Below are 12,179 nucleotides of genomic sequence, written 5' to 3'. Positions count from 1 at the left end.
AACTGGTCAAGCATTCGCGGATGATATTGTTGTTATGTGTAGTAGAGCTATTGCAGTTGAAGCTTGTACTAAAATTCAGATTGCAATTAATGCTTCTACTACTTGGGCTAATAGTAAAGGTTTCAAATTTTCTGCTGAAAAAAAACTAAAGCTATACGTTTTTGTAGAACACGAAGAAGGGAAGAGATTCCAACCTTATTTTTAGAAGGTTCTATTTTGTTGTATGAAGATAAAGTCAAATATTTAGGAATTAATTTTGACAAAAAATTGACTTATGCTGAACATATAAATGAGACTGCAGTAAATGTTTAACAACGGTGCAATATTCTCAAAGTTGTTAGTAACCTGAATTTTGGAGCTGACCGTACTACTTTATTAAGGATTTATCAGGCCCTATGCTTGAGTAAGATTGATTATGGATCTCAGGTTTATGGCTCGGCATGTAAGACCTTGTTAGGCAAGCTGGATGTAGTACACAATATGGCATTGCGTATTTGTACAGGTGCTTTTAAAACTTCTCCTGTTGAGAGCCTTTATGTAGACTCTGGTTTTCCTCCACTTTTCATTCGGAGGGAGGAACAGGGTCTCCGATATTTGTCACGAGCACTAACCTCTCAATATAATCCAAATTTTAAGTATATAAAACATCCTGTTGACAGAGCACCAACTAGACCTACATTGCCTTAGCCCCTTGAAGTTAGATTAAACATAAGTGCGAGAGAGGTAGGCCTTATTCCTCCACTAGTTATGGACACTACATTTTCTAAATTCCCTCCTTGGCGTAGACCTGCTTTAGATATTTGCCAAGTTAGAGACAACAAAAAGATCAGCTCAAATGTTCAGCTTAAAAGTAACTTCTTGGCCCATGTTTCTGAGCATAGTAACTCGATTGCTGTATATACAGATGGGTCAAAATCAGCAAATGGAGTTGGATGTTCTGTCATCGTCGGTGAGAGAACAATTAAAAAAAAGCCTCCCTATTAAGTTCTCAATTTTTAATGCTGAGATTTATGCAATTTTTAGCGTTCTGAAATTTATTTTTAGTACAGGTAGCACTGGGGACTCGTATATTATTTGTTGTGATTCCCAGAGTTCCCTAGCTGCACTCCAGAAGTTGATGCCATCTAATCAACTCGTCCAAGAGGTGCAGGATTGGCTTGTCCTCCTGCATTCTCGAAAACACATCAGTGTGAAGTTTTGTTGGGTTCCCTCGCATGTGGGAATTCGTGGTAACGAGCTGGCTGATACAGCCGCTAAGCAGGCAGCTTCCTCCCGGGCTTCCCACTCTGTGAGGGTTCCCTGGGAAGATTTTAAACTTTTTATTAAATCATTTTAGTAATTTAAAGCTGAAATCGATCAGACCTTCTGTTCATCCCTGGTCCCCTTCTGTTGGGATGGATAGAAGATCTAGTATAGTTTTAACGCGCCTGCGTATAGGGCATACGTTTTTAACACACAGGTATCTTTTAACTAGTGGAGCAGAGAGGCAGGTTCCTCAATGCTCCAAATGTAATGTTGGCTTAACAGTGAGGCATATATTTGTCGACTGTCCTCTATTTTAATCATAGACGTATAGGTTTGGTTTCACCAACAAACCTTTGTCAGATATTTTAGGAGAGGGTGCTCCCGCAGAGGAGATTTTTAAATTTTTTAAGAAAATTCATTTGTTTTATGATATTTAATTGATTATTTTAATATAAATTTGATTTTAATAATTTGGATTAATTATATAAGTGTACCTTTTATTAGTAAATATATCCAGTTGATATATATGCGCTGAATGGCCTTTGGCTCCGGCGCATGGCAAATGGCCACATATCTTATAAATTCATTCATTCATTCTAGTTCTAGAGGTAGATGAAACTGAGGTAGTGGTTACCAAAACATGACTATCTAGTTTTAGAGGTAAATGAAACTGTGGTAGTGGTTACTAAAACATGAATATCTAGCTCTAGAGGTAGATGAAACTGAGGTAGAGTAGTTAACTAAACCAAAACATAGCGCCTCCCTTGTAGTACTGAATGGTCATAGTGTTGCCCCAGTGCTTGGGCATGTAAGCCTAAATACCATAAATCAATGCATCAGTAAAATTCTCTCCCAGATTTAAAGGAAAATAAAAACTTTACTCTATTGGGAATCCATTAGCCAATCCACGCCCCCTTTGCATCTAGAGTAACCTTCTCTCCCACATTTGAAGGAAAACTTTTTATTCTTTTGGGAAAGAAGATACTCGACACCACTGCTGAGCTAATAGGTCTTGGATGTGTGTGGCCGAATGCCAGACTGTTAATTAAACAGCGGAGGTCCCCTTCCCCTACAGCATTAGCCCGTTTTTGTATTTGGTCTTTAGAGCAAAGCGTGGAAAAATGCAGCTAAAAGTTACATGGATCCGAACATAATTAGTTTCTGAAGAAGCCTGATGCGAGATCGGAGGGCGAATAGAAAGGTACTCTACCTAGAACGCTAGTAATAGACTTATTTTATTCAGTCTTAACAAGCAATTATTCAGTTATGCAGCTGTAGGATTCCTACAGCTGAATAACTGAATAAATGCATGGTAAGTATGAATAAAACATTATAGAAATATAATTTCCTTTAAAGTGTATCTCGGCTTGGAGTTGAATCTAGAAGTTCCATTTGCACTACCTGAAACCTATGTTTTTATCTGAAACCTATGTTTTAAAATGTTTACTGCGTTCCTGGTGTATTAAGAGGCTTCAGGCCTCTTGTCTGTATCTGGGAAGTATCTGATGAACTCTGATTGCAAGTCAGATGAGTGATTATTTGTTCCTGCAACTCTGAATAAACATGAATGTGAATGAGAGCAGAGTACAAGTCATTAAAACTAGCTATAGTGGACGTTTCCACAGGTCGAGTTTGGCCATGAAGGTTCGAATGGTGTCTGTGGCTTGTCGACTGTGTTCTTGTGGTTTATGGTTGAGAGAATTCAATGCTTCGAAAACGTCCACCAGTTAGGCTAGAGATAACTTAAAGCCTTCAGATTGGAACTTGTGGCTTGTTACGGAGGTCTGCCTACTGCTGCGAATATAGAAATAATGCCACTACTTCTCATAGCTTATAAAGAAGTCCAAGCTGTTAAAATGGGACCATTTTGACAGCTGTCTTACGTTCAGTTCAATTCTCGAGAATTCCACTGAGGAGTTAGAGATATATATTTCTGGTGATAGAAGTTCACTCTCGACGTGGTTCGGAAGTCACGTATAAAGTCGTTGGTCCCGTTGCTGAATAACCACTGGTTCCATGCAACGTCAAAACACCACACAAACAAACAAATATCTTACGTTCGCGTGAAACTGCAAGAGTTCTTTCTCCGATTCCATATCCTTACATAACAGTTTGAAGAGATACATAAGGCGCCAGCTCTGATATAGTTGACTGTTTTGATAGCCACGTTCAGGGCATCCTGGATGAATTATGCAGTGTGTAACTGCAGTAGATGGCTTTTTTTTCACCCTCATCATTCCAGAATGAAGACCAAGCATAGCTGAGGCTCCTTCAGTGCAAGCTCCTACCAGCGAGTCCCACGAAGGTTGGTTTTCCTGCTGGGAGTTTGGACTCTTCTTGAAAAATATATGCTGCTGTTGGTTCTACCTCTTGGAACATATGCGCAACTGTTGGTTCTACTTCTTGGAACATATACGCAGCTGTTGGTTCTACTTCTTGGAACATACACGCTGCTGTTGGTGCTACTACTTGGAACATATATGCGCGTTCGGTTCTGCTTCTTGGAATATACGCTGCTGTTGTTCTACTTCTTGAAACAATATTCTGCTGTTGGCTTCTGCTTCTTGAAACATAGTACGCTGCGTTGGTCTACTTCTGGAACTATACGCCGGCTGTTGGTTCTTACTTCTTGGAAGCATATACGCAGCTGTTGGTTCTATCTCATGGAACATATACGCAACTGTTGGTTCTACTTCTTGGAACATCTGCTGTTGGTTCTACTTCTTGGAACATATATGCTGCTGTTGGTTCTACTTCTTGGAACATATACGCTGCTGTTGGTTCTACTTCTTGGAACATATACGCTGCTGTTGGTTCTACTTCTTGGAACATATACGCTGCTGTTGGTTCTACTTCTTGGAACATATACGCTGCTGTTGGTTCTACTTCTTGGAACATATACGCTGCTGTTGGTTCTACTTCTTTGGAAATATATGCTGCTGTTGTAGAAAGTATATCTTAGTTTTACCAGACCACTATGCTGGCCCGAAGGATTAGATATTTCTACGTAACTAGGAACCAATTGGATACCTAACAACGGGACCTACAGCTTATTGTGGGATCCGAACCACATTATATCGAGAAATAAATTTCTACCACCAGAAATAAATTCCTCTGGTTCCGCGCTGGCCGAGCCGAGAATCGAACTTCGGACCATCGGATTGGTAGCTGAGCGCGAAATCGACTCGTCCAACGTGGAACTTGCTGTTGTAGAACCTTCAATGGGGTGACTGAACAGCATTCCATCCAGTTGTCTGACTCGAAACGAGCATACACCAGTAGTTAGCGCCTCAGTGGCGTGGTTGGTATGGTCTTTGCGCCTGCCACCTCGGTGGTCGCGAGTTCGACTCTCGGGCATTCCGCTGAGGGGTCAGAGATGTGTATTTCTGATGATAGAAGTTCATCACTCTCGATGTGGTTCAGCGGAGGTGACATAAATTTAGCCTTTGGTTGGTCCCGTTGCTGAATAACCATACTGGTTCCATGCAACTTTAAACCACCATACAAACAAAGTAGTTACACCAGTAGTTGAGAACACTTAGAGATATCTGTCAGTCGTTTCGTCACACAAGATGGGGGAAAATAAAAACTAAAGAATCCTTACTTGGTTAAGATTTTTATCTTTGATTTCTCGAGACAGTTTGATAGTGGAGTTTTGGAACTGGAGTGTAGAATTTAGGCCAATGGACAAACACTGAGACCTATAAGGTCATTCAGCCCTGAAACCGAATTTGAAAGCAGAGAGGTTAGAACGGAGAGAGAGAGAGAGAGAGAGAGGAGAGAGAGAGAGAGAGAGAGAGAGAGAACACTTACACACAGTCTTAAGCATAACTTGTCGGGTCAAATAAGGCGATCAATTCCCTCAGAGTATTTTTTTTTTTTTTTTTAAGGCTGTTCCAGCACTGCTTCCGACAGTGGCAGAACCGTTAGGAGACGTTGTGGGGGGGGGGGGGGGGTGGCAGCCCCAGGGGACTACTGTGAAGGACACCAGCGTAAGATTGTTGTACCTGAATACCAGCATCTTATATAAAAAGAAGTTCGAATATTTCCTTAAAGACACCTCGCGTAAATATCTGGGAACAGGAGCCACCTGAAGGATGAGGTGATAAATAAAGAGAAGCCACACAATACTGACAGCTTGTAATTGGAAATATGAAAAAAACTCTAAGAGAATTGCTCGCCTGATTTGACGGGATAAAAAATTTACCCCGTCAAAAAAGGCAAGCTATTATACTTGAGACTGTGTAAATGTTTCTCTCTCTCTCTCTCTCTCTCTCTCTCTCTCTCTCTCTCTCTCTCTCTCTCTCTCTCTGGGCAACAGGCAATTGGCAGCTCCATCACAATAATGCACCCCTTCAGAGAGAGAGAGAGAGGAGAGAAACATAATGTAAGGGAGTATACCGAGTCAAATAAGGCGTGCAAATCCCATAGAGTTTTCCCTCCAAGACACTGGAAACCAGATTCCAGTCCAGAGAAGACATGCACCATGCAGAATACGACTGACCAGCTGCGCCCATCTCAAAAGAGGCTTTCCAGCGCTGCCTCCGGCAGAGGCAGAACCGTTGGGAGAAGGTTGGGGCGGGGGGACAGCCCAGGGGACTACTTGGCAGCAGATCTGTGAACGGTTGTTGTATCCGGCCTAAATTTTGTATCACAATATGCCCACTGCTCCAATGCACTACATCTCAGGCCCGTACCCTGACTTTTTTTTATGGGCGTTGGAGGTGGGTGGTAGGCGGGTGGTCAGGGATCTTTTTTTTTCTCTCCAAAACTGAACCTTTGCTTCTAAAGATGTCATTGTATATATCATATTTCTATCGTCACTTGTATTTCCTATTACTGAAGAATGATGTTAATGTTTAATAACAAAGTTTATAAAGAAAAAAATAAAGACTTGCCAAAAAATAAAACCCAAAAGATTGTCATTTATTACTTCGTGAGAACAATTCAATGGAAAAAGATTGTCACTGAAAATATAGACTTCCAGAAATTTTTTGGGGTGGGGGTCGTTCGACCCCTTCCCCCAGCCTCCACAACACTCCCTTCGGTACAGACCTGCATCTTCGCCTTGAACTTCGGAAGAGGTTCCAATTACACGACATCCTAATCACTCCAATTCTCCTGGCAGTTTGATAGTTTACTTAAACTTTTATTTATCTATTTATTAATGAATAAAATTCTAAGTAGATTCATATCACCCTTGCATCTGATGTCCAGACCAGTCCCATACGACGCTCCTGATTGGCTGTTGATAAGCCAATCACAGGGCTGGATACTCTCAGTCTCTCTCCTGAGAGTGTTCACTAGGCAGGATATGTATTTCCACTTCTCCTGAGGGATACTTTTGAAAGACGTATCCCTCAGGAGAAATGGAACATAGTACATCCTGCCTATGTGAACTCTCTCGAGAAACTTAGGAGAGTTTCCAGGCCCCGTGATTGGCTTATCAACATCCCAATCAGGAGCGTCGTAAGGGACGGGCCTAGACATCAGATGCACCGTTGAGGTGAATCTACTATAGCAGCTCCTTGCTTTTTCATGATGGCGTTCTTTGTCACTTATGTAAGCAGCAATTACAGCACTTACAGTCACCGGAGTTACAGCAATTTACAGCATTACTGTTTTTATTATTATTGTTATTGGTTTATCATAGCCATCCTATTCGACTGGGTGGTATTTATAGTGTGGGGTTCCGGGTTGCATCCTGCCTCCTTAGGAGCCATCACTTTCCTTACTATGTGCGCTGTTTCCAGGAGCACAGCCTTTTGCATGAGTCCTAGAGCTACTTCGGCATCTATAGCTTTTCCAGGTTCCTTTCCAAGGATCTTGGGATCGTGCCTCCTGGTTTCCCTATGATTATGGGTACAATTTCCACTGGCATATCCAGTATCCCTCTTATTTCTATTTTCAGGTCTTCATATTTATAGATTCTTTCTCTTCCTTCTCATCTACTCTGGTGTCCCGTGGTATTGCGACATCAATGAATTATTTTTATTATCATTATTATAATTGAAAACGGCTAGGGGGCAAACCAAGTCTTGGGGGGCGGTATCAGTATAATTTAAATTATCATAAAGTTCCCTTTTTATTTTTAGTTAAGATGCTCATTCATATCATCGAGTACTTTTATCATTTTCAGTGGCCATTGCTCAAAATTTGAGGAAATTCTTCGCTGAAGATGGAAAGGAAAAGAGATCAAATGATGTTTAGTGTAGTTTTTGTTTCCAGGATTTTCAAATTCTGCCTGGAAGCTTCCAGACCCCACAAGGCCACACTTAATCTCATTCCTTTCCTTTATTGAAATGGAACTGGAATATGTATTTCAGGCCAAATGCCAAGCAATCGCTAGGGCGACCTCATATGATGTGGTCATTCCTATCGACCTGGAATTGGTGCTGGAATATGTAATTCAGCCTAAAGACCAAGCAAGAGCTGGGTGACCTAATATGATGCAGTCATTCATATCGACCTGGAATTGGAGTTGGAATATGTCATTTAGGTCAAATTCCAAACAAGAGCTGGGGGACTTAATATGATGCAGTCATTCCTATCGACCTGGAATTGGAGTTGGAATATGTCATTTAGGTCAAATTCCAAACAAGCACTGGGTGACCTCATATGATGTGGTCATTCCTATCTCCTGCTATGATGATGGAATGATGTCAATTAGGTCAAATTCAAACAAGACACCGCATCGCTGGGTGTGGAATAACATGATGTGTCATTCTATCGACCTGGGATTGGAGCTGGAATTTGTCATTTAGGTCAAAGGCCAAGCGCTGGGACCTATGATGACGCGGTCATTCAGCGCTGAAAGGGAAACTGAGAGTAGAAAGGTTTGAGAGGCGTAACTGGAGGTGAAAACCTCTTGCAGTAGTAATATGAAGCAACTGTTAGAAGAATGTGGAAAGTGAGAATATGAACGGAGGTACAGTCAAAGGAATGAAAGGGGTTGCAGCAAAGTACCTTGAGCAATGCCTAGAATGCACCGTGAGAGGTTCACTGACGGCACTATACTTGCATATGGGGTCCACGCTTTTTATTCCACTCTATCAGTTTCAGTTCCCTAAGATATTTCTCAAAGAAATGTGGGTCATTTTAATCAAAAGAAAACTCTATAATGATAGACAGATAACAGAACAATATGAAGAGAAAGTTGACCAAATTAATTTCAAACTCTCTCTGTTTCTCTCCCTTCTACAGGAAGATCTTCACACGACGCTGAAGAAGAAGAAGAAAAAGAAGAAGAAGAAGAAGACTGTTGACCACCTGATGTTATTTGAGATTAAGCTGGTCTTATGTCAGCACGGGCTCTTGCTCCTAGAGCAGCCCGTAGAACCACCTGAAGGAGTAGTAGATGACTCAGGCAAAGCAAGCGGACAGATCACCCGCAGGGAGGTCTCACTGATTATAGAAGAAAGAACGTGGCGTTGCACGGATGGTGACAGGTAATTTTGTCTGATGGTTTTGTCTAATTCAGTCTGAAGCATTTCTCCTATTATTATTATTATTATTATTATTATTATTATTATTATTATTATTAGATTAACCCCAGAATCTCTCTCAGGAGGACAAATTCTCTTTTGGAATCGTATGAAAGTTTACTCAAGTACAGGAAAAGCCTGGGAGGCCAAGACATTTGTGGGAGGCGGGGGCGCTGGGGGGCGGGGGGTTGAAGGGCGGGGGCGAGATTGTGTGGCGGGGCCCTAGAGAGAGGGGTGGGTAAAGATAGCTAAAAAATGCCAAGTCGTTTGTGGCATTCAAGGGAAGACGTTTGAGCTAGATCGGGGTGGGATGGGGTTGGGGAGGTGGGGGGTTGGGTGGATGGGTGGGGGCGGCGGTAGAAATGCCAAGTCGTTCGTGGCAGTTCTTCAAGAGAAGACATTTGAGCTAGATCAATTCTCTCTTCTCTCTCTCTCTCTCTCTCTCTCTCTCTCCTCTCTCTCCTCGCGTTGTATAAATATAGGGAACATAAACCCGCTTCACCGCAGCCAAAATACCCTAGGTACGATTCCTGGCGAGTAAGGAATGACCTGGGCATGTTCCCTGAAACCGACACTTGTAGATGCCCTAATAATTATGGTATACCATTAAGAGCATGGTCAACCTATCATATGCAACTTCAAGACCTCTCAGTAACTGTCATAAATATCGATCTTCTAGGAACTAGGTAAGATGCGACTTGGATGATAGAATTCACCCGCTTGCGAAATAAGGGAAGTTCATCCTATACCTTCTTTAAACTTACCTGAGTAATCGGTAAATCAGTGTGTAACCTGTTGTAGACATGTTCAAAACAGTATCATGGAAGCAGATAGCATGATCATATTTTTATTATATATATATATCTATATATATATATATATATATATATATATATATATATATATATATATATATATATATATAAGTGGATGTTTGTTTGTATGTTTGTGCTCTATAGAAATCTGAACTGACTGACTGATCTAGATTAATAGGGTAGGTGTGAAACCTATGTATACCCCTTCCCCTTCCTTTGTAACTTATGGCAAATAAACTCTACGGGTTTATCGCGCCTCATTTCATGCACTTAATTTCATTGAAATAGATTATTGAAAATGTCTTTCTTTCCTGTGACTAATAATTCTGTATTAATGTTTGTGCTTAGGCTTAGAAGGGTGTTTGTTTAGGTTAAATGGGGGTGTGTGTGTTTAGGTTTAGAAGGGTGTTTGTTTAAGTTAAGTAGGAGTGTGTTTAGGTTTAGAAGGGGATTTGTTTAGGTTGAATGGGGGATGGTGTGCTTAGGTTTAGTGGGGGTGTTTCAGTTTAGTGTGAGGGGGTGTGTTATGTTCAGTGATGGGGGTAAATGGGACAGTCACCACTGTAATACCAGGATAAATGGGAGTCACCACATTAACATCTAGATAAATGGGACAGTCACCACAGTAATACCTGGATAAATGTGACAGTCAGCACAGTAATGACTGGATAAAAGGGACAGTCACTACAGTAATACCTGTACAGAAAGGACAGTCAGCAAATTTGTGTAAAAGGTGCTGTTGGTACAGCAATTTCTGGTTAAGAGTCAGTACAAGGAGTTGCAGGAAAATTTGTTTGGGATTCTTCAGAGTTTTCCCGGGCAGTGCCGGGTAGGTCAGCTAATTATCGGGCTCTCTTTCTCTACCTTTGTTGGCCTGATATCTATGGTAAGTGTAGACCGGGGTTGGTTTGTGGTTACTAATGATGAAATAACAACTAATTACTTCCAAGATTTTAGAGTTCAAGCGGAAATGATGAATTATTGCCGTTCTTTGCTATATTTTGGGACTTATTATTATATATGTTCCTCCTATAGTTTCCTTGACTGGTTCGAGACCGTTCATCGCTATGTGAGGGGGCTTATTGTTCTAAGAGTCTAAACGAACTATGCGCACTTTGCTATCTGTCTTTCTGTTTCTTCATGGCTTCCCTCTCTTTGGACTCTCTGTCCCTGTGCTGTATCAACCTCAGCTTCCCCGGCTTCTTCTGCTTATATGTCTTGTCTTTCAACTATCTTGCTGGCTTTGTCTGTCCGTACACCCTCTAATCATCAGACATATCAAATTGCAGCCCTCTAGCCTCAGTAGTTTTGATTTTGTTAAGGTTTAAAGTTAGCCCTATTCGTGCCTGTGGCAGCGATAGAGGCCGGGCCACCATCGGCCTGTGGTTCAAGATTAATGCGCCACGGCTCATATAGTATTATATGGGGACCACCGAAAGCTAAATCTATTTTCGGTGGCATTGGTTATACGACGTACAGAAAACTGGATTGCGCCGAAGCAACTTCGATGCATTTTTTACGTTTATTATTTTTATTGTTATTGTTTCTATCTTTCAGTAGTCCTGGTAATACCGTTAGATTATAATCCTTATATATATAATATATATAGTATATATATATATATATATAGATATATATATATATATATATATAATATATATGTGTGTGTGTGTGTGTGTGTGTATATGTATAAATGCCTACGAATTTCAGGCCTACCAGCCCAGTCACAGCGATTCATGACTGCCAGCTCCATTGGAGCTTGTAGTATCCATTAAAGAAATCACGTTGAATTTAACATAAGACAAGATCCCAACAGAAAAATATTTTCTCTATTGAGTTTCAAATGAGAAAGCTTTCTCTCTCTCTCTCTCTCTCTCTCTCTCTCTCTCTCTCTCCCTCCTACGTAAGACAAGATCCCAACAGAAAAATATTTTATCTATTGAGTTTCAAATGAGAAAGGCTTCTCTCTCTCTCTCTCTCTCTCTCTCTCTCTCTCTCTCTCTCTCTCTCTCTCTCTTTTTTCTCTCTTTTTTCTCTCTTTTTTTCTCTCCTACGTAAGACAAGATCCCAACAGAAAAATATTTTATATATTGAGTTTAAATAGAGAAAGCTTTCTCTCTCTCTCTCTCTCTTTCTCCTATGTAAGACAAGATCCCAACAGAAAAGTATTTTATCTATTGAGTTTCAAATGAGAAAGGCTTTTCTGTCTCTCTCTCTTTCTCTCCTATAGGCCTAAGAGATTTTTTAACACGTGGTCTCGCCTTCTCCGGAGCCGGCTTCAAGGATTCCGGAGAGGGACTCCGAAAGAGCTCCTTCCATTCCCTCCCTCCATCGTCCCTGGCGTCGAACAAAGACCAATATTATCATCATTGGCGCGACGTGCTGCATCGCGATAGCTATACAGTTCCCCCCTGGCCCCCTAGCCCCCCCGAGGCCAGCCCCCCACCAAATCAAGCCCGCAGCCTCGCAGAGAAGCCCCCCCCAGCGCCGGCAAAATCTTGCATCCGGCAAATAATGACTCATTTGCAACATAATTGCAAAGGTAATCAGTGCGAGTATCTCAACTGATTTGTTAATTACTAGACACAAACAGACCGCTGTAAATGAATTAGGTCATCGGAGCGCTCCCTTTCAA

The sequence above is a fragment of the Macrobrachium nipponense genome, chromosome 17, assembly GCF_015104395.2.
Source record: "Macrobrachium nipponense isolate FS-2020 chromosome 17, ASM1510439v2, whole genome shotgun sequence".
Classification (NCBI taxonomy): domain Eukaryota; kingdom Metazoa; phylum Arthropoda; class Malacostraca; order Decapoda; family Palaemonidae; genus Macrobrachium; species Macrobrachium nipponense.
Note: the sequence above shows the minus strand (reverse complement) of the source record.